Genomic DNA, 24645 nt, shown 5'->3' with positions numbered 1-24645 from the left:
ATGCAGTGTACAGCGCTCCTATATGATGCAGTGTACAGCGCTCCTATATGATGCAGTGTACAGCACTCCTATATGATGCAGTGTACAGCGCTCCTATATGATGCAGTGTACAGCGCTCCTATATGATGCAGTGTACACTGCTCCGATATGATGCAGTGTACAGCGCTACTATATGATGCAGTGTACACTGCTCCTATATGATGCAGTGTACAGCGCTCCTATATGATGCAGTGTACAGCGCTCCTATATGATGCAGTGTACAGCGCTCCTATATGATGCAGTGTACAGCGCTCCTATATGATGCAGTGTACAGTGCTCCTATATGATGCAGTGCACAGCGCTCCTATATGATCCAGTGTACAGCGCTCCTATATGATGCAGTGTACAGCGCTCCTATATGATGCAGTGTACAGCGCTCCTATATGTTGCAGTGTACAGCTCTCCTATATGATGCAGTGTACAGCGCTCCTATATGATGCAGTGTACAGCGCTCCTATATGATGCAGTGTACACTGCTCCGATATGATGCAGTGTACAGCGCTACTATATGATGCAGTGTACACTGCTCCTATATGATGCAGTGTACAGCGCTCCTATATGATGCAGTATACACTGCTCCTATATGATGCAGTGTACAGCGCTCCTATATGATGCAGTGTACAGCGCTCCTATATGATGCAGTGTACAGTGCTCCTATATGATGCAGTGCACAGCGCTCCTATATGATCCAGTGTACAGCGCTCCTATATGATGCAGTGTACAGCGCTCCTATATGATGCAGTGTACAGTGCTCCTATATGATGCAGTGTACAGCACTCCTATATGATGCAGTGTACAGCGCTCCTATATGATGCAGTGTACAGCGCTCCTGTATGATGCTGTGTACAGCGCTACTATATGATGCAGTGTACAGCGCTCCTTCATGATGCAGTGTACAGCGCTCCTATATGATGCAGTGTACAGCGCTCCTATACGATGCAGTGTACAGCGCTCCTATATGATGCAGTGTACAGTGCCCCTATATGATGCAGTGTACAGCACTCCTATATGATGCAGTGTGCAATGCTCCTATATGATGCAGTGCACAGTGCTCCAATATGATGCAGTGAACAGCGCTCATATATGATGCATTGTACAGCGCTCCTATATGATGCAGTGTACAGCGCTCCTATATGATGCAGTGTACAGCGCTCCTATATGATGCAGTGTACACTGCTCCGATATGATGCAGTGTACAGCGCTACTATATGATGCAGTGTACACTGCTCCTATATGATGCAGTGTACAGCGCTCCTATATGATGCAGTATACACTGCTCCTATATGATGCAGTGTACAGCGCTCCTATATGATGCAGTGTACAGCGCTCCTATATGATGCAGTGTACAGTGCTCCTATATGATGCAGTGCACAGCGCTCCTATATGATCCAGTGTACAGCGCTCCTATATGATGCAGTGTACAGCGCTCCTATATGATGCAGTGTACAGTGCTCCTATATGATGCAGTGTACAGCACTCCTATATGATGCAGTGTACAGCGCTCCTATATGATGCAGTGTACAGCGCTCCTGTATGATGCTGTGTACAGCGCTACTATATGATGCAGTGTACAGCGCTCCTTCATGATGCAGTGTACAGCGCTCCTAAAGGATGCAGTGTACAGCGCTCCTATACGATGCAGTGTACAGCGCTCCTATATGATGCAGTGTACAGTGCCCCTATATGATGCAGTGTACAGCACTCCTATATGATGCAGTGTGCAATGCTCCTATATGATGCAGTGCACAGTGCTCCAATATGATGCAGTGAACAGCGCTCATATATGATGCATTGTACAGCGCTCCTATATGATGCAGTGTACAGTGCTCCTATATGATGCAGTGTACAGTGCTCCTATATGATGCAGTGTACAGTGCTCCTATATGATGCAGTGTACAGCGCTCCTATATGATGCAGTGTACAGCGCTCCTATATGATGCAGTGTACTGCGCTACTATATGATGCAGTGTACAGCGCTCCTATATGATGCAGTGTACAGCGCTCCTATATGATGCAGTGTACAGCGCTCCTATATGATGCAGTGTACAGTGCTCCTATATGATGCAGTGTACAGTGCTCCTATATGATGCAGTGTACAGTGCTCCTATATGATGCAGTGTGCAGTGCTCCTATATGATGCAGTGTTCAGTGCTCCTATATGATGCAGTGTACAGTGCTCCTATATGATGCAGTGTACAGCGCTCCTATATGATGCAGTGTACAGCGCTCCTATATGATGCAGTGTACAGCGCTCCTATATGATGCAGTGTACAGTGCTCCTATATGATGCAGTGTACAGTGCTCCTATATGATGCAGTGTACAGTGCTCCTATATGATGCAGTGTGCAGTGCTCCTATATGATGCAGTGTTCAGTGCTCCTATATGATGCAGTGTACAGTGCTCCTATATGATGCAGTGTACAGTGCTCCTATATGATGCAGTGTACAGTGCTCCTATATGATGCAGTGTACAGTGCTCCTATATGATGCAGTGTACAGTGCTCCTATATGATGCAGTGTGCAGTGCTCCTATATGATGCAGTGTGCAGTGCTCCTATATGATGCAGTGTACAGTGCACCTATATGATGCAGTGTACAGTGCTCCTATATGATGCAGTGTACTGCGCTCCTATATGATGCAGTGTACAGCGCTCCTATATGATGCAGTGTACAGCCCTCCTATATGATGCAGTGTACAGTGCTCCTATATGATGCAGTGTACAGTGCTCCTATATGATGCAGTGTACAGTGCTCCTATATGATGCAGTGTACAGTGCTCCTATATGGTGCAGTGTGCAGTGCTCCTATATGATGCAGTGTACAGCGCTCCTATACAATCCAGTGTACAGCGCTCCTATATGATGCAGTGTACAGCGCTCCTATATGATGCAGTGTACAGTGCTCCTATATGATGCAGTGTGCAGTGCTCCTATATGATGCAGTGTACAGTGCTCCTATATGATGCAGTGTACAGCACTCCTATATTATGCATTGTACAGTGCTCCTATATGATGCAGTGTACAGCGCTCCTATACGATGCAGTGTACTGCGCTCCTATATGATGCAGTGTACAGTGCTCCTATATGATGCAGTGTACAGCGCTCCTATATGATGCAGTGTACAGCGCGCCTATATGATGCAGTGTACAGCGCTCCTATATGATGCTGTGCACAGTGCTCCTATATGATCCAGTGTACAGCGCTCCTATATGATGCAGTGTACAGCGCTCCTATATGATGCAGTGTACAGCGCTCCTATATGATGCAGTGTACAGCGCTCCTATATGATACAGTGTAGAGTGCTCCTATATGATGCAGTGTACAGCGCTCCTATATGATGCAGTGTACAGCGCTCCTATATGATGCAGTGTACAGTGCTCCTATATGATGCAGTGTAAAGCGCTCCTATATGATGCAGTGTACAGTGCTCCTATATGATGCAGTGCACAGTGCTCCTATATGATGCAGTGTACAGCACTCCTATATTATGCATTGTACAGTGCTCCTATATGATGCAGTGTACAGCGCTCCTATATGATGCAGTGTACAGCGCTCCTATATGATGCAGTGTACAGTGATCCTATATGATGCAGTGTACAGCGCTCCTATATGATGCAGTGTACAGCGCTCCTATATGATGCTGTGTACAGTGCTCCTATATCATCCAGTGTACAGCGCTCCTATATGATGCAGTGTACAGCGCTCCTATATGATGCAGTGTACAGCGCTCCTATATGATGCAGTGTACAGCGCTCCAAAATGATGCAGTGTACAGTGCTCCTATATGATCCAGTGTACAGCGCTCCTATATGATGCAGTGTACAGCGCTCCTATATTATGCAGTGTACAGCGCTCCTATATGATGCATTGTACAGCGCTCCTATATGATACAGTGTAGAGCGTTCCAAAATGATGCAGTGTACAGCGCTCCTATATGATGCAGTGTACAGCGCTCCTATATGATGCAGTGTACAGTGCTCCTATATGATGCAGTGTAAAGCGCTCCTATATGATGCAGTGTACAGTGCTCCTATATGATGCAGTGTACAGTGCTCCTATATGATGCAGTGTACAGCGCTCCTATATGATCCAGTGTACAGCGCTCCTGCATGATGCAGTGTACAGTGCTCCTATATGATGCAGTGTACAGCGCTCCTATATGATGCAGTGTACAGCGCTCCTATATGATGCAGTGTACAGCGCTCATATATGATGCAGTGTACAGCGCTCCTTTATGATACAGTGCAGAGCGCTCCTATATGATGCAGTGTACAGCGCTCATATATGATGCAGTGTACAGTGCTCCTCTATGATGCAGTGTACAGTGCTCCTATATGATGCAGTGTACAGCGCTCCTATATGATGCAGTGTACAGTGCTCCTATATGATGCAGTGTACAGTGCTCCTATATGATGCAATGTACAGCGCTCCTATATGATACAGTGTACAGCGCTCCTATATGATGCAGTGTACAGCGCTCCTATACCTTGCAGTGTACAGCATTCCTATATGATGCCGTGTACATCACTCCTATATGATGCAGTGTACAGCGCTCCTGTACGATGCAGTGTACAGTGCTCCTATATGATGCAGTGTACAGTGCTCCTATACGATGCAGTGTACAGCGCTCCTATATGATGCAGTGTACAGCACTCCTATATGATCCAGTGTACAGCACTCCTAAAAGATGCAGTGTACAGTGCTCCTATATGATGCAATGTACAGCGCTCCTATATGATACAATGTACAGCGCTCCTATATGATGCAGTGTACAGTGCTCCTATATGATGCACTGTACAGTGCTCCTATATGATGCAGTGTACAGTGCTCCTATATGATGCAGTGTACAGTGCTCCTATATGATGCAGTGTACAGCGCTCCTATATGATGCAGTGTACAGCGCTACTATATGATGCAGTGTACAGCGCTCCTACATGATGCAGTGTACAGCGCTCCTATATGATGCAGTGTACAGCGCTCCTATACGATGCAGTGTACAGCGCTCCTATATGATGCAGTGTACAGTGCCCCTATATGATGCAGTGTACAGCACTCCTATATGATGCAGTGTGCAGTGCTCCTATATGATGCAGTGCACAGTGCTCCTATATGATGCAGTGAACAGCGCTCATATATGATGCAGTGTACTGCGCTACTATATGATGCAGTGTACAGCGCTCCTATATGATGCAGTGTACAGCGCTCCTATATGATGCAGTGTACAGCGCTCCTATATGATGCAGTGTACAGCGCTCCTATATGATGCAGTGTACAGCGCTCCTATATGATGCAGTGTACAGTGTTCCTATATGATGCAGTGTACAGCGCACCTATATAATGCAGTGTACAGCGCTCCTGTATGTTGCAGTGTACAGTGCTCCTATATGATGCAGTGTACAGTCCTCCTATATGATGCAGTGTACAGTGCTCCTATATGATGCAGTGTGCAGTGCTCCTATATGATGCTGTGTACAGCACTCCTATACGATCCAGTGTACAGCGCTCCTATACGATCCAGTGTACAGCGCTCCTATATGATGCAGTGTACAGCGCTCCTATATGATGCAGTGTACAGCGCTCCTATATGAAGCTGTTTACAGCGCTCCTATATGATGCAGTGTACAGCGCTCCTATATGATGCAGTGTACAGCGCTCCTATATGATGCAGTGTGCAGTGCTCCTATATGATGCAGTGTACAGCACTCCTATATGATCCAGTGTACAGCGCTCCTATATGATGCAATGTACAGCACTCCTATATGATCCAGTGTACAACGCTCCTATATGATCCAGTGTACAACGCTCCTATATGATGCAGTGTACAGCGCTCCTATATGAAGCTGTTTACAGCGCTCCTATATGATGCAGTGTACAGCGCTCCTATATGATGCAGTGTACAGCGCTCCTATATGATGCAGTGTACAGCGCTCCAAAATGATGCAGTGTACAGTGCTCCTATATGATCCAGTGTACAGCGCTCCTATATGATGCAGTGTACAGCGCTCCTATATTATGCAGTGTACAGCGCTCCTATATGATGCATTGTACAGCGCTCCTATATGATACAGTGTAGAGCGTTCCAAAATGATGCAGTGTACAGCGCTCCTATATGATGCAGTGTACAGCGCTCCTATATGATGCAGTGTACAGTGCTCCTATATGATGCAGTGTAAAGCGCTCCTATATGATGCAGTGTACAGTGCTCCTATATGATGCAGTGTACAGTGCTCCTATATGATGCAGTGTACAGCGCTCCTATATGATCCAGTGTACAGCGCTCCTGCATGATGCAGTGTACAGTGCTCCTATATGATGCAGTGTACAGCGCTCCTATATGATGCAGTGTACAGCGCTCCTATATGATGCAGTGTACAGCGCTCATATATGATGCAGTGTACAGCGCTCCTTTATGATACAGTGCAGAGCGCTCCTATATGATGCAGTGTACAGCGCTCATATATGATGCAGTGTACAGTGCTCCTCTATGATGCAGTGTACAGTGCTCCTATATGATGCAGTGTACAGCGCTCCTATATGATGCAGTGTACAGTGCTCCTATATGATGCAGTGTACAGTGCTCCTATATGATGCAATGTACAGCGCTCCTATATGATACAGTGTACAGCGCTCCTATATGATGCAGTGTACAGCGCTCCTATACCTTGCAGTGTACAGCATTCCTATATGATGCCGTGTACATCACTCCTATATGATGCAGTGTACAGCGCTCCTGTACGATGCAGTGTACAGTGCTCCTATATGATGCAGTGTACAGTGCTCCTATACGATGCAGTGTACAGCGCTCCTATATGATGCAGTGTACAGCACTCCTATATGATCCAGTGTACAGCACTCCTAAAAGATGCAGTGTACAGTGCTCCTATATGATGCAATGTACAGCGCTCCTATATGATACAATGTACAGCGCTCCTATATGATGCAGTGTACAGTGCTCCTATATGATGCACTGTACAGTGCTCCTATATGATGCAGTGTACAGTGCTCCTATATGATGCAGTGTACAGTGCTCCTATATGATGCAGTGTACAGCGCTCCTATATGATGCAGTGTACAGCGCTACTATATGATGCAGTGTACAGCGCTCCTACATGATGCAGTGTACAGCGCTCCTATATGATGCAGTGTACAGCGCTCCTATACGATGCAGTGTACAGCGCTCCTATATGATGCAGTGTACAGTGCCCCTATATGATGCAGTGTACAGCACTCCTATATGATGCAGTGTGCAGTGCTCCTATATGATGCAGTGCACAGTGCTCCTATATGATGCAGTGAACAGCGCTCATATATGATGCAGTGTACTGCGCTACTATATGATGCAGTGTACAGCGCTCCTATATGATGCAGTGTACAGCGCTCCTATATGATGCAGTGTACAGCGCTCCTATATGATGCAGTGTACAGCGCTCCTATATGATGCAGTGTACAGCGCTCCTATATGATGCAGTGTACAGTGTTCCTATATGATGCAGTGTACAGCGCACCTATATAATGCAGTGTACAGCGCTCCTGTATGTTGCAGTGTACAGTGCTCCTATATGATGCAGTGTACAGTCCTCCTATATGATGCAGTGTACAGTGCTCCTATATGATGCAGTGTGCAGTGCTCCTATATGATGCTGTGTACAGCACTCCTATACGATCCAGTGTACAGCGCTCCTATACGATCCAGTGTACAGCGCTCCTATATGATGCAGTGTACAGCGCTCCTATATGATGCAGTGTACAGCGCTCCTATATGAAGCTGTTTACAGCGCTCCTATATGATGCAGTGTACAGCGCTCCTATATGATGCAGTGTACAGCGCTCCTATATGATGCAGTGTGCAGTGCTCCTATATGATGCAGTGTACAGCACTCCTATATGATCCAGTGTACAGCGCTCCTATATGATGCAATGTACAGCACTCCTATATGATCCAGTGTACAACGCTCCTATATGATCCAATGTACAGCGCTCCTATATGATACAGTGTACAGCGCTCCTATATGATGCAGTGTACAGCGCTCCTATATGATGCAGTGTACAGTGCTCCTATATGATGCAGTGTACAGCGCTCCTATATGATGCAGTGTACAGCGCTCCTATATGATGCAGTGTACAGCGCTCCTATATGATGCAGTGTACAGTGCTCCTATATGATGCAGTGTACAGCGCTCCTATATGATGCAGTGTGCAGTGCTCCTATATGATGCAGTGTACAGCACTCCAATATGATGCAGTGTACAGCGCGCCTATATGATGCAGTGTACAGCGCTCCTATATGATGCAGTGCACAACGCTCCTATATGATGCAGTGTGCAGCGCCCCTATATGATGCAGTGTACAGCGCTGCTATATGATGCAGTGTACATCACTCCGATATGATGCAGTGTAAAGTGCTCCAATATGATGCAGTGTAAATCACTCCTATATGATGCAATGTACAGTGCTCCTATATGATGCAGTGTGCGGCACTCCTATATGATGCAGTGTACAGCGCTCCTATATGATGCAGTGTTCAGCGCTCCTATATGATGCAGTGTACAGCGCTCCTATATGATGCAGTGCACAGCGCTCCTATATGATGCATTGTACAGCGCTCCTATATGATGCAGTGTACAGCGCTCCTATATGATGCAGTGTACAGTGCTCCTATACGATGCAGTGTACAGTGCTCCTATATGATGCAGTGTACAGCGCTCCTATACGATGCAGTGTAGAGTGCTCCTATATGATGCAGTGTACAGTGCTCCTATATGATGCAGTGTACAGTTCTCCTATATGATCCAGTGTACAGCGCTCCTATATGATGCAGTGTACAGCACTCCTATATGATGCAGTGTTCAGTGCTCCTATATGATGCAGTGTACAGCGCTCCTATATGATCCAGTGTACAGCGCTCCTATATGAAGCAGTGTACAGTGCTCCTATATGATGCCGTGTACAGTGCTCCTATATGATCCAGTGTACAGCGCTCCTATATGATGCAGTGTAAAGTGCTCCCATATGATGCAGTGTACAGCGCTCTTATATGATGCAGTGTACTGTGCTCCTATATGATGCAGTGTACAGCGCTCCTATATGATGCAGTGTACAGTGCTCCTATATGATGCAGTGTACAGAGCTCCTATATGAAGCAGTGTACAGCGCTCCTATATGATACAGTGTACAGCGCTCCTATACGATGCAGTGTACAGCACCCCTATATGATACAGTGTACAGCGCTCCTATATGATGCAGTGTACAGTGCTCCTATATGATGCAGTGTACAGCGCTCCGAAATGATGCAGTGTACAGCGCTCCTATATGATGCAGTGTACAGCGCTCCTATACGATGCAGTGTACAGCACCCCTATATGATACAGTGTACAGCGCTGCTATATGATGCAGTGTACAGTGCTCCTATATGATGCAGTGTACAGCGCTCCTATATGATGCAGTGTACAGCGCTCCTATATGATGCACTGTACAGCGCTCCTATATGATGCAGTGTACAGTGCTCCTATATGGTGCAGTGTACAGTGCTCCTATATGATGCAGTGTACCGTGCTCCTATATGATGCAGTGTACAGTGCTCCTATATGATGCAGTGTACAGCGCTCCTATATGATCCAGTGTACAGCGCCCCTATATGATGCAGTGTACAGTGCTCCTATATGATGCAGTGTACAGTGCTCCTATATGATGCAGTGTACAGCGCCCCTATATGATCCAGTGGGCAGCGCTCCTATATGATCCAGTTTACAGCAGTCCTATATGATGCAGTGTACAGCGCTCCTATACGATCCAGTGTACAGCGCTCCTATATTATCCAGTGTACAGCGCTCCTATATGATGCAGTGTACAGCGCTCCTATATGATGCAGTGTACAGGGCTCCTATATGATGCAGTGTACAGCACTCCTATATGATGCAGTGTACAGCGCTCCTATATGATGCAGTGTACAGCGCTCCTATATGATGCAGTGTACAGCGCTCCTATATGATGCAGTGTACAGCGCTCCAATAAATGCAGCTTACTGCGCTCCTATATGATGCAGTGTACAGGAGATCCAGCATCTAGCTGACAAACACGACATACATGGATTCTTTAGCGCAGTCAAGAACATCTACTGCCCAAGCACCCAAGGTCCTACCCCACTGCGGGCCAAGAATGGAGAGGTACTCATCAAGGACAGAGAGGCAGTCAGTGCCCGCTGGAAGGAGCACTTCGAAGATCTCCTTAACCAAGACTCTGTCTTCGATGCGAGTCTCCTCAACTCCATCCCACAGCATGCTACCCGCCACCATCTCAGCACAACCCCAGCCCGGCATGAGGTTGAAAAGGCCATCTGACAACTGAAGAACAACAAGGCCTCAGGAGCAGATGTAATCCCCGCCGAGGCACTAAAGCATGGCGGAGAAGCACTACTGGCGCGAATTCATGAACTCATTTTTCTTATCTGGAAGGAGGAGAGCATGCCAGGGGATCTCAGAGATGCCGTAATTGTGACCGTCTTCAAGAAAGGTGACAAGTCCGATTGCGGTAATTATAGAGGAGTTTCCCTGCTGTCTGCCACAGGGAAAGTAATCGCAAGAATCCTCCTCAATCGCCTTCTCCCAGTGGCCGAAGAGCTCCTCCCAGAGTCGCAATGCAGATTCCGCCCACTAAGGGGCACAATGGATATGATCTTCACCGTGCGCCAATTACAAAAGAAATGCAGGGAACAGCACCAACCACTGTACATGGCCTTCTTTGATCTCACAAAGGCCTTCGAAACTGTCAACCGTGAGGGATTATGGAGTGTCCTCCTCAAATTCGGCTACCCTCAAAAGTTTGTCACCATCCTCCGCCTGCTTCACAATGACATGCAAGCCGTGATCCTGACCAACGGATCCACCACAGACCCAATTCATGTACGAACCGGGGTCAAGCAAGGCTGTGTCATTACACCAATGCTCTTCTCGATCTTCCTTGCTGCAATGCCCCATCTCACCCTCAGTAAGCTCCCCACTGGAGTGGAGCTAATTTACAGAACAAACGGGAAACTGTTCAACCTTCGTCACCTGCAGTCCAGATCCAAGGTCTTCCCATCCTCTGTCATCGAATTAAGGTATGCAGACGACGCTTGCGTCTGCGCTCACTCGGAGGTCGAACTCCAAACCATCGGCAACACCTTCACCGAAGCGTACGAGAGCATGGACCTTACACTAAACATCCGTAAGACAAAGGTCCTCTACCAACCTGCCCCCGCCACACAGTACTGCCCCACGATTATCAAAATCCACGACAAGGCCTTGGACAATGTGGACCACTTTCCATACCTCGGGAGCCTACTGTCAACAAGGGCAGACATCGACGACGAAGTCCAACACCGCCTTCAGTGTGCCAGTGCAGCCTTCAGTCGCCTGAGGAAGAGTGTGTTTGAAGACCAGCACCTCAAACCCGGCACTAAGCTCATGGTCTACAGAGCAGCAGTGATACCCGCCCTGCTGTATGCCTCAGAGACATGGACCATGTACAGCAGGCACCTCAAAGCAGTGGAGAGGTACCACCAATGCTGCCTCCACAAGATCCTGCAAATCCATTGGCAGGATAGGCACGCCAACGTCAGTGTTCTCACTCAGGCCAACATCCCCAGCATCGAAGCTTTGACCACGCTCGATCAGCTCCGATGGACGGGTCACATCGTCCGCATGCCCGATACGAGACTCCCAAAACAAGCGCTCTGCTTGGAGCTCCGACACGGCAAGAGAGCCCCAGGTGGGCAGAGGAAACGCTGCAAGGACACCCTCAAAGCCTCCTTGAAAAAGTGTAACATCCCCACCAACACCTGGGAATCCCTGGCCCAAGACCACACAAAGTGGAGGAGAAGCATCCGGGAAGGCGCCGAACACCTTGGGCTAGATTTTCAGTTGCTTGCGCCAGCAGTTAGCGCCTTAAGAGAAGTGATTTTCGGGCGCTATGCGTGTAGCGCCTGGGCGCAGCGCAGTTTGCGCCCCGCCCCAAATTAAGTTGCCCGTTAGCGCCGGCGCAAAATTTAGCGGCCGCCCGGATGCGCGCGCAGAAAATGACGTCACATCCTCGTGCAACGCCCTTTGGCCGCCCCGAATCCAAACTTCAGTCGGACCGCCCCATTGTGCGGCTGGCGTCCAGAGCGTTTGTAAAATGGAACGCAACACACCCTGGGGAGCGCTAATTAAAGGGCACTCGTACAAAAGGCACTCTGCATGTGTTGTGTGGAAGTAAGCTGTGTGTTGTTCTGAACGGTCTATTTATGTTTCCGGGCACCAATGTCCTCCTCCTCCTCCTCCTCCTCCTCCTCCTCCTCCTCCTCCTCCTCCTCCTCCTCCTCCTCCTCCTCCCGTTTCTACCCAGACTTTGCATTTGAAAAAAATACATGCACCCTTCCCCTTTAAGAGCTCACTGGCACCAGAGTGTCTGCCGTGCGCTGCGCCCGAGCTCGGGTGTTGCGCTCTCCACCGCCGGCTTAGCGCCTAAAGATACTAGTGGAATGCCTCTTTTAGCGCTCCACCAACCTCTTAGGGCGAAGCCACTGAATTTCCGGCAACGGGGCGCTACTTTGGGGCGGGCGATAACTTCGGGCGGGCGCTAAGCTTAGCGCCCCAAAACTGTCTATACTGAAAATCTAGCCCCTTGAGTCTCTTTGCCGGGAGCAAGCGGAAGCCAAGCGCAGGCAGTGCAAGGAGCGCACGTCAACGCAAGCACTCGACCCACCCGCCCCTTCAACCACCGTCTGCTCAACCACCATCTGCCCCACCTGTGACAGAGACTGTAGGTCCCGCATTGGACTCATCAGTCACCTGTGAACTCATTTTTAATGTGGAAGCAAGTCATCCTCGATTCCCGAGGGACTGCCTAAAAAGAAGAGAAGAAGACAGCGCTCCTACATGATGCAGTGTATGATGATGCAGTGTACAGCGCTCCTATATGATGCAGTGTACAGTGCTCCTATATGATGCAGTGTACAGTGCTCCTATATGATCCAGTGTACAGCGCTCCTATATGATGCAGTATACAGCGCTCCTATGTGATCCAGTGTACAGCGCTCCTATATGATGCAGTGTTCAGCGCTCCTGTATGATCCAGTGTACAGTGCTCCTATATGATGCAGTGTACAGCGCTCCTTTATGATCCAGTGTACAGCGCTCCTATATGATGCAGTGTACAGTGCTCCTATATGATGCAGTGTACAGCGCTGCTATATGATGCAGTGTACAGCGCTCCTCTATTATGCAGTGCACAGCGCTCCTATATGTTGCAGTGTACAGTGCTCCTATATGATGCAGTGCACAGTGCTCCTATATGATGCATGTGTACAGTGCTCCTATATGATGCAGTGTGCAGTACTCCTATATGATGCAGTGTACAGCGCTCCTATATTATGCAGTGTACAGCACTTCTATATGATCCAGTGTACAGCGCTCCTATACGATCCAGTATAAAGCACTCCTATATGATGCAGGGTGCAGTGCTCCTATATGATGCAGTGTACAGCGCTCCTATATGATGCTGTGTACAGCGCTCCTATATGATGCAGTGTACAGTGCTCCTATATGATGCAGTGTACAGCACTCCTTTACGATCCAGTGTACAGCGCTCCTATATGATGCAGTGTACAGTGCTCCTATATGATGCAGTGTACAGTGCTCCTATATGATGCAGTGTACAGCGCTCCTATATTATGCAGTGTACAGCACTTCTATATGATCCAGTGTACAGCGCTCCTATACGATCCAGTATAAAGCACTCCTATATGATGCAGGGTGCAGTGCTCCTATATGATGCAGTGTGCAGCGGTGCTATATGATGCAGTGTACAGTGCTCCTATATGATGCAGTGTACAGTGCTCCTATATGATGCAGTGTACAGCGGTCCTATATGATGCAGTGTACAGTGCTACTATATGATGCAGTGTACAGTGCTCCTATATGGTGCAGTGTACAGTGCTCCTATATGATGCAGGGTACAGCGCTCCTATATGATGCAGTGTACAGTGCTCTTATATGATGCAGTGTACAGCGCTCCTATATGATGCAGTGTACAGCACTCCTATATGATGCAGTGTACAGCACTCCTATATGATGCAGTGTACAGTGCTCCTATATGATGCAGTGTACAGCACTCCTATATGATGCAGTGTTCAGCGCTCCTATATGATGCAGTGTACAGTGCTCCTATATGATGCAGTGTACAGCGCTCCTATATGATCCAGTGTACAGTGCTCCTATATGATGCAGTGTACAGCGCTCCTATATGATGCAGTGTACAGCGCTCCTATATGATCCAGTGTACAGCGCTCCTACATGATGCCGTGTACAGTGCTCCTATATGATGCAGTGTACAGCGCTCCTATATGATGCAGTGTGCAGTGCTCCTATATGATGCAGTGTACAGTGCTCCTATATGATCCAGTGTACAGCGCTCCTATATGATGCAGTGTACAGTACTCCTATATGATGCAGTGTACAGTGCTCCTATATGATCCAGTGTACAGCGCTCCTATATGATGCAGTATACAGCGCTCCTATACGATCCAGTGTACAGCGCTCCTATATGATGCAGTATTCAGCGCTCCTATACGATCCAGTGTACAGTGCTCCTATATGATGCAGTGTACAGCGCTCCTATATGATCCAGTGTACAGCGCTCCTATATGATACAGTGTACAGTGCTCCAATATGATGCAGTGTACAGCGCTGCTATATGATGCAGTGTACAGTGCTCCTATATGATGCAGTGTATAGTGCTCCTATATGATGCAGTGTACAGCGGTCCTATATGATGCAGTGTACAGTGCTCCTATATGATGCAGTGTACAGCGCTCCTCTATGATGCAGTGTACAGTGCTCCTATATGGTGCAGTGTACAGTGCTCCTATATGATGCAGTGTACAGTGCTCCTATATGATGCAGTGTACAGTGCTCCTATATGATGCAGTGTACAGCGCTCCTATATGATCCAGTGTACAGCGCCCCTATATGATGCAGTGTACAGTGCTCCTATATGATGCAGTGTACAGTGCTCCTATATGATGCAGTGTACAGCGCTCCTATATGATCCAGTGGACAGCGCTCCTATATGATCCAGTGTACAGCAGTCCTATATGATGCAGTGTACAGCGCTCCTATACGATCCAGTGTACAGCGCTCCTATATTATCCAGTGTACAGCGCTCCTATATGATGCAGTGTACAGCGCTCCTATATGATGCAGTGTACAGGGCTCCTATATGATGCAGTGTACAGCACTCCTATATGATGCAGTGTACAGCGCTCCTATATGATGCAGTGTACAGCGCTCCTATATGATGCAGTGTACAGCGCTCCTATATGATGCAGTGTACAGCGCTCCTCTATGATGCAGTGTACAGCGCTCCAATAAATGCAGCTTACTGCGCTCCTATATGATGCAGTGTACAGGAGATCCAGCATCTAGCTGACAAACACGACATACATGGATTCTTTAGCGCAGTCAAGAACATCTACTGCCCAAGCACCCAAGGTCCTACCCCACTGCGGGCCAAGAATGGAGAGGTACTCATCAAGGACAGAGAGGCAGTCAGTGCCCGCTGGAAGGAGCACTTCGAAGATCTCCTTAACCAAGACTCTGTCTTCGATGCGAGTGTCCTCAACTCCATCCCACAGCATGCTACCCGCCACCATCTCAGCACAAACCCAGCCCGGCATGAGGTTGAAAAGGCCATCTGACAACTGAAGAACAACAAGGCCTCAGGAGCAGATGTAATCCCCGCCGAGGCACTAAAGCATGGCGGAGAAGCACTACTGGCGCGAATTCATGAACTCATTTTTCTTATCTGGAAGGAGGAGAGCATGCCAGGGGATCTCAGAGATGCCGTAATTGTGACCGTCTTCAAGAAAGGTGACAAGTCCGATTGCGGTAATTATAGAGGAGTTTCCCTGCTGTCTGCCACAGGGAAAGTAATCGCAAGAATCCTCCTCAATCGCCTTCTCCCAGTGGCCGAAGAGCTCCTCCCAGAGTCGCAATGCAGATTCCGCCCACTAAGGGGCACAATGGATATGATCTTCACCGTGCGCCAATTACAAAAGAAATGCAGGGAACAGCACCAACCACTGTACATGGCCTTCTTTGATCTCACAAAGGCCTTCGAAACTGTCAACCGTGAGGGATTATGGAGTGTCCTCCTCAAATTCGGCTGCCCTCAAAAGTTTGTCACCATCCTCCGCCTGCTTCACAATGACATGCAAGCCGTGATCCTGACCAACGGATCCACCACAGACCCAATTCATGTACGAACCGGGGTCAAGCAAGGCTGTGTCATTACACCAATGCTCTTCTCGATCTTCCTTGCTGCAATGCTCCATCTCACCCTCAGTAAGCTCCCCACTGGAGTGGAGCTAATTTACAGAACAAACGGGAAACTGTTCAACCTTCGTCACCTGCAGTCCAGATCCAAGGTCTTCCCATCCTCTGTCATCGAATTACAGTATGCAGACGACGCTTGCGTCTGCGCTCACTCGGAGGTCGAACTCCAAACCATCGGCAACACCTTCACCGAAGCGTACGAGAGCATGGACCTTACACTAAACATCCGTAAGACAAAGGTCCTCTACCAACCTGCCCCCGCCACACAGTACTGCCCCACGATTATCAAAATCCACGACAAGGCCTTGGACAATGTGGACCACTTTCCATACCTCGGGAGCCTACTGTCAACAAGGGCAGACATCGACGACGAAGTCCAACACCGCCTTCAGTGTGCCAGTGCAGCCTTCAGTCGCCTGAGGAAGAGTGTGTTTGAAGACCAGCACCTCAAACCCGGCACTAAGCTCATGGTCTACAGAGCAGCAGTGATACCCGCCCTGCTGTATGCCTCAGAGACATGGACCATGTACAGCAGGCACCTCAAAGCAGTGGAGAGGTACCACCAATGCTGCCTCCACAAGATCCTGCAAATCCATTGGCAGGATAGGCACACCAACGTCAGTGTTCTCACTCAGGCCAACATCCCCAGCATCGAAGCTTTGACCACGCTCGATCAGCTCCGATGGACGGGTCACATCGTCCGCATGCCCGATACGAGACTCCCAAAACAAGCGCTCTGCTTGGAGCTCCGACACGGCAAGAGAGCCCCAGGTGGGCAGAGGAAACGCTGCAAGGACACCCTCAAAGCCTCCTTGAAAAAGTGTAACATCCCCACCAACACCTGGGAATCCCTGGCCCAAGACCGCACAAAGTGGAGGAGAAGCATCCGGGAAGGCGCCGAACACCTTGAGTCTCTTTGCCGGGAGCAAGCGGAAGCCAAGCGCAGGCAGTGCAAGGAGCGCACGTCAACGCAAGCACTCGACCCACCCGCCCCTTCAACCACCGTCTGCTCAACCACCGTCTGCCCCACCTGTGACAGAGACTGTAGGTCCCGCATTGGACTCATCAGTCACCTGTGAACTCATTTTTAATGTGGAAGCAAGTCATCCTCGATTCCCGAGGGACTGCCTAAAAAGAAGAGAAGAAGACAGCGCTCCTACATGATGCAGTGTATGATGATGCAGTGTACAGCGCTCCTATATGATGCAGTGTACAGTGCTCCTATATGATGCAGTGTATAGTGCTCCTATATGATCCAGTGTACAGCGCTCCTATATGATGCAGTATACAGCGCTCCTATGTGATCCAGTGTACAGCGCTCCGATATGATGCAGTGTTCAGCGCTCCTGTATGATCCAGTGTACAGTGCTCCTATATGATGCAGTGTACAGCGCTCCTTTATGATCCAGTGTACAGCGCTCCTATATGATGCAGTGTACAGTGCTCCTATATGATGCAGTGTACAGCGCTGCTATATGATGCAGTGTACAGCGCTCCTCTATTATGCAGTGCACAGCGCTCCTATATGTTGCAGTGTACAGTGCTCCTATATGATGCAGTGCACAGTGCTCCTATATGATGCAGTGTACAGTGCTCCTATATGATGCAGTGTGCAGTACTCCTATATGATGCTGTGTACAGCACTCCTATACGATCCAGTGTACAGCGCTCCTATACGATCCAGTGTAAAGCACTCCTATATGAAGCAGGGTGCAGTGCTCCTATATGATGCAGTGTACAGCGCTCCTATATGATGCTGTGTACAGCGCTCCTATATGATGCAGTGTACAGTGCTCCTATATGATGCAGTGTACAGCACTCCTTTACGATCCAGTGTACAGCGCTCCTATATGATGCAGTGTACAGTGCTCCTATATGATGCAGTGTACAGTGCTCCTATATGATGCAGTGTACAGCGCTCCTATATTATGCAGTGTACAGCACTTCTATATGATCCAGTGTACAGCGCTCCTATACGATCCAGTATAAAGCACTCCTATATGATGCAGGGTGCAGTGCTCCTATATGATGCAGTGTACAGCGCTCCTATATGATGCTGTGTAAAGCGCTCCTATATGATGCAGTGTACAGTGCTCCTATATGATTCAGTGTACAGTGCTCCTATATGATGCAGTGTACAGCGCTCCTATATGATGCAGTGTACAGTGCTCCTATATGATGCAGTGTACAGCACTCCTATATGATCCAGTGTACAGCGCTCCTATATGATGCAGTGTACAGCACTCCTATATGATCCAGTGTACAGCGCTCCTATATGATACAGTGTACAGCGCTCCTATATGATGCAGTGTACAGCGCTCCTATATGATGCAGTGTACAGTGCTCCTATATGATGCAGTGTACAGCGCTCCTATATGATGCAGAGTACAGCGCTCCTATATGATGCAGTGTACAGTGCTCCTATTTGATGCATTGCACAGTGCTCCTATATGATGCAGTGTGCGGCACTCCTCTATGATGCAGTGTACAGTGCTCCTATATGATGCAGTGTACAGCGCTCCTATATGATGCAGTGTACAGTGCTCCTATATGATGCAGTGTACAGCGCTCCTATATGATGCAGTGTACAGCGCTCCTATATGATGCAGTGTGCAGCGCTCCTATATGATGCAGTGTACAGCGCTCCTATATGATGCAGTGTAGAACGCTCCTATATGATGCAGTGTGTAGTGCTCGTTTATGATGCAGTGTACAGCGCTCCTATATGATGCAATGTACAGTGCTCCTATATGATGCAGTGTACAGTGCTCCTATATGATGCAGTGTACAATGCTCCTATATGATGCAGTGTACAGCGCTCCTATATGATGCAGTGTACAGCGCTCCTATATGATGCAGTGTACAGCGCTCCTATATGATGCAGTGTACAGTGCTCCTATATGATGCAGTGTACAGTGCTTCTATATGATGCAGTGTACAATGCTCCTATATGGTGCAGTGTACAGCGCTCCTATATGATGCAGTGTTCAGTGCTCCTATATGATGCAGTGTACAGCGCTCCAATATGATGCAGTGTGCAGGGCTCCTATATGATGCAGTGTGCAGCGCTCCTATATGATGCAGTGAACAGCACTCCTATATGATGCAGTGTACAGCGCTCCTATATGATGCAGTGTACAGTGCTCCTATATGATGCAGTGTACAGTGCTCCTATATGATGCAGTGTACAGTGCTCCTATATGATGCAGTGTACAGCGCTCCTATATGATCCAGTGTACAGCACCTACATGATGCAGTGTACAGTGCTCCTATATGATGCAGTGTACAGCGCTCCTATATGATGCAGTGTACAGTGCTCCTATATGATGCAGTGTACAGCGATCCTATATGATGCAGTGTACAGCGCTCCTATATGATGCAGTGTACATCACTCCTATATGATGCAGTGTACAGTGCTCCTATATGATGCAGTGTACAGCGCTCCAATATGATGCAGTTTGCAGTGCTCCTATATGATGCAGTGTGCAGCGCTCCTATATGATGCAGTGAACAGCACTCCCATATGATGCAGTGTACAGTGCTCCTATATGATGCAGTGTACAGTGCTCCTATATGATGCAGTGTACAGTGCTCCTATATGATGCAGTGTACAGCACTCCTATATGATGCAGTGTATAACGCTCCTATATGATGCAGTGTACAGTGCTCCTATATGATGCAGTGTACAGCGCTCCTATATGATCCAGTGTACAGCACCTATATGATGCAGTGTACAGTGCTCCTATATGATGCAGTGTACAGTGCTCCTATATGATCCAGTGTACAGCACCTATATGATGCAGTGTACAGCGATCCTATATGATGCAGTGTACAGCGCTCCTATATGATGCAGTGTACATCACTCCTATATGATGCAGTGTACAGTGCTCCTATATGATGCAGTGTACATCACTCCGATATGATGCAGTGTACAGTGCTCCTATATGATGCAGTGTGCGGCACTCCTATATGATGCAGTGTACAGCGCTCCTATATGATGCAGTGTACAGCACTCCTATATGATGCAGTGTTCAGTGCTCCTATATGATGCAGTGTACAGCGCTCCTATACGATGCAGTGTACAGTGCTCCTATATGATGCAGTGTACAGCGCTCCTATACGATGCAGTGTACAGTGCTCCTATATGATGCAGTGTACAGCGCTCCTATATGATGCAGTGTACAGCGCTCCTATATGATGCAGTGTACAGTGCTCCTATATGATGCAGGGTACAGAGCTCCTATACGATGCAGTGTACAGTGCTCCTATATGATGCAGTGTACAGCGCTCCTATATGATGCAGTGTACAGTGCTCCTATATGATCCAGTGTACAGCGCTCCTATATGATGCAGTGTACAGCACTCCTATATGATGCAGTGTTCAGTGCTCCTATATGATGCAGAGTACAGCGCTCCTGTATGATGCAGTGTACAGCGCTCCTATATGATCCAGTGTACAGCGCTCCTACATGAAGCAGTGTACAGTGCTCCTATATGATGCCGTGTACAGTGCTCCTATATGATCCAGTGTACAGCGCTCCTATATGATGTAATGTACAGCGCTCTTATATGATACAGTGTACAGCGCTCCTATATGATGCAGTGTACAGCGCCCCTATATGATACAGTGTACAGCGCTCCTATATGATGCAGTGTACAGCGCTCCTGTATGATGCAGTGTACAGCGCTCCTATATGATGCAGTGTACAGCGCTCCTATATGATGCAGTGTACAGCGCTCCTATATGATGCAGTGTACAGCGCTCCTATATGATGCAGTGTACTGCGCTCCTATATGATGCAGTGTACAGCGCTCCTATATGATGCAGTGTACAGCGCTCCTATATGATGCAGTGTAAAGTGCTCCTATATGATGCAGTGTACAGCGCTCTTATATGATGCAGTGTACTGTGTTCCTACATGATGCAGTGTACAGCGCTCCTATGTGATGCAGTGTACAGTGCTCCTATATGATGCAGTGTACAGAGCTCCTATATGATGCAGTGTACAGCGCTCCTATATGATACAGTGTACAGCGCTCCTATATGATGCAGTGTACAGCGCTCCTATGTGATGCAGTGTACAGCGCTCCTGTATGATGCAGTGCACTGCGCTCCTATATGATGCAGTGTACAGCGCTCCTATATGATGCAGTGTACAGCGCTCCTATATGATGCAGTGTACAGCGCTCCTATATGATGCCGTGTACAGCGCTCCTATATGATGCAGTGTACCGCGCTCCTATATGATGCAGTGTACATCACTCCGATATGATGCTGTGTACAGTGCTCCTATATGATGCAGTGTGCGGCACTCCTATATGATGCAGTGTTCAGCGCTCCTATATGATGCAGTGTTCAGCGCTCCTATATGATGCAGTGTACAGCGCTCCTATATGATGCAGTGCACAGCGCTCCTATATGATGCAGTGTACAGTGCTCCTATACGATGCAGTGTACAGCGCTCCTATATGATGCAGTGTACAGCGCTCCTATACGATGCAGTGTACAGTGCTCCTATATGATGCAGTGTACAGCGCTCCTATACGATGCAGTGTACAGTGCTCCTATATGATGCAGTGTACATCACTCCGATATGATGCAGTGTACAGTGCTCCTATATGATGCAGTGTGCGGCACTCCTTTATGATGCAGTGTACAGCGCTCCTATATGATGCAGTGTTCAGCACTCCTATATGATGCAGTGTACAGCGCTCCTATATGATGCAGTGCATAGCGCTCCTATACGATGCAGTGTGCAGCGCTCCTATATGATGCAGTGTACAGCGCTCCTATACGATGCAGTGTACAGTGCTCCTATATGATGCAGTGTACAGCGCTCCTATACGATGCAGTGTACAGTGCTCCTATATGATGCAGTGTACAGCGCTCCTATATGATGCAGTGTACAGCGCTCCTATATGATGCAGTGTACAGTGCTCCTATATGATGCAGTCTACAGAGCTCCTATACGATGCAGTGTACAGTGCTCCTATATGATGCAGTGTACAGCGCTCCTATATGATGCAGTGTAGATTGCTCCTATATGATCCAGTGTACAGCGCTCCTATATGATGCAGTGTACAGCACTCCTATATGATGCAGTGTTCAGTGCTCCTATATGATGCAGAGTACAGCGCTCCTATATGATGCAGTGTACAGCGCTCCTATATGATCCAGTGTACAGCGCTCCTACATGAAGCAGTGTACAGTGCTCCTATATGATGCCGTGTACAGTGCTCCTATATGATCCAGTGTACAGCGCTCCTATATGATGCAATGTACAGCGCTCTTATATGATACAATGTACAGCGCTCCGATATGATGCAGTGTACAGCGCCCCTATATGATACAGTGTACAGCGCTCCTATATGATGCAGTGTACAGCGCTCCTGTATGATGCAGTGTACAGCGCTCCTATATGATGCAGTGTACAGCGCTCCTATATGATGCAGTGTACAGTGCTCCTATTTGATGCATTGCACAGTGCTCCGATATGATGCAGTGTGCGGCACTCCTATATGATGCAGTGTACAGTGCTCCTATATGATGCAGTGTACAGCGCTCCTATATGATGCAGTGTACAGTGCTCCTATATGATGCAGTGTACAGCGCTCCTATATGATGCAGTGTACAGCGCTCCTATATGATGCAGTGTGCAGCGCTCCTATATGATGCAGCGTACAGCGCTCCTATATGATGCAGTGTAGAATGCTCCTATATGATGCAGTGTGTAGTGCTCGTTTATGATGCAGTGTACAGCGCTCCTATATGATGCAGTGTACAGTGCTCCTATATGATGCAGTGTACAGTGCTCCTATATGATGCAGTGTACAGTGCTCCTATATGATGCAGTGTACAATGCTCCTATATGATGCAGTGTACAGCGCTCCTATATGATGCAGTGTACAGCGCTCCTATATGATGCAGTGTACAGCGCTCCTATATGATGCAGTGTACAGTGCTCCTATATGATGCAGTGTACAGTGCTCCTATATGATGCAGTGTACAATGCTCCTATATGATGCAGTGTACAGCGCTCCTATATGATGCAGTGTTCAGTGCTCCTATATGATGCAGTGTACAGCACTCCAATATGATGCAGTGTGCAGTGCTCCTATATGATGCAGTGTACAGCGCTCCTATATGATGCAGTGTACAGTGCTCCTATATGGTGCAGTGTACAGTGCTCCTATATGATGCACTGTACAGCGCTCCTATATGATGCAGTGTTCAGTGCTCCTATATGATGCAGTGTACAGCGCTCCTATATGATGCAGTGTACAGCGCCCCTATATGATGCAGTGTACAGCGCTCCTATATGATGCAGTGTACAGCGCTCCTATATGATGCAGTGTGCAGCGCTCCTATATGATGCAGCGTACAGCGCTCCTATATGATGCAGTGTAGAATGCTCCTATATGATGCAGTGTGTAGTGCTCGTTTATGATGCAGTGTACAGCGCTCCTATATGATGCAGTGTACAGCGCTCCTATATGATGCAGTGTACAGCGCTCCTATATGATCCAGTGTACAGCGCTCCTATATGATGCAGTGTACAGCGCGCCTATATGATGCAGTGTACAGCGCTCCTATATGATGCAGTGTACAGCGCTCCTATATGATGCAGTGTACAGCGCTCCTATATGATGCAGTGTACAGCACTCCTATATGATGCAGTGTACAGCGCTCCTATATGATGCAGCTTACTGCGCTCCTATATGATGCAGTATACAGGAGATCCAGCAGCTAGCTGACAAACACGACATACATGGATTCTTTAGCGCAGTCAAGACCATCTACTGCCCAAGCACCCAAGGTCCTACCCCACTGCGGGCCAAGAATGGAGAGGTACTCATCAAGGACAGAGAGGCAGTCAGTGCCCGCTGGAAGGAGCACTTCGAAGATCTCCTTAACCAAGACTCTGTCTTCGACGCGAGTGTCCTCAACTCCATCCCACAGCATGCTACCCGCCACCATCTCAGCACAACCCCAGCCCGGCATGAGGTTGAAAAGGCCATCTGACAACTGAAGAACAACAAGGCCTCAGGAGCAGATGTAATCCCCGCCGAGGCACTAAAGCATGGCGGAGAAGCACTACTGGCACGAATTCATGAACTCATTTTTCTTATCTGGAAGGAGGAGAGCATGCCAGGGGATCTCAGAGATGCCGTAATTGTGACCGTCTTCAAGAAAGGTGACAAGTCCGATTGCGGTAATTATAGAGGAGTTTCCCTGCTGTCTGCCACAGGGAAAGTAA

The sequence above is a fragment of the Somniosus microcephalus genome, chromosome 33 (genome assembly GCF_052327205.1).
Source record: "Somniosus microcephalus isolate GS21.2 chromosome 33, FLI_Smic_1.0, whole genome shotgun sequence".
Taxonomy (NCBI): domain Eukaryota; kingdom Metazoa; phylum Chordata; class Chondrichthyes; order Squaliformes; family Somniosidae; genus Somniosus; species Somniosus microcephalus.
This window is presented reverse-complemented; position numbering follows the sequence as displayed.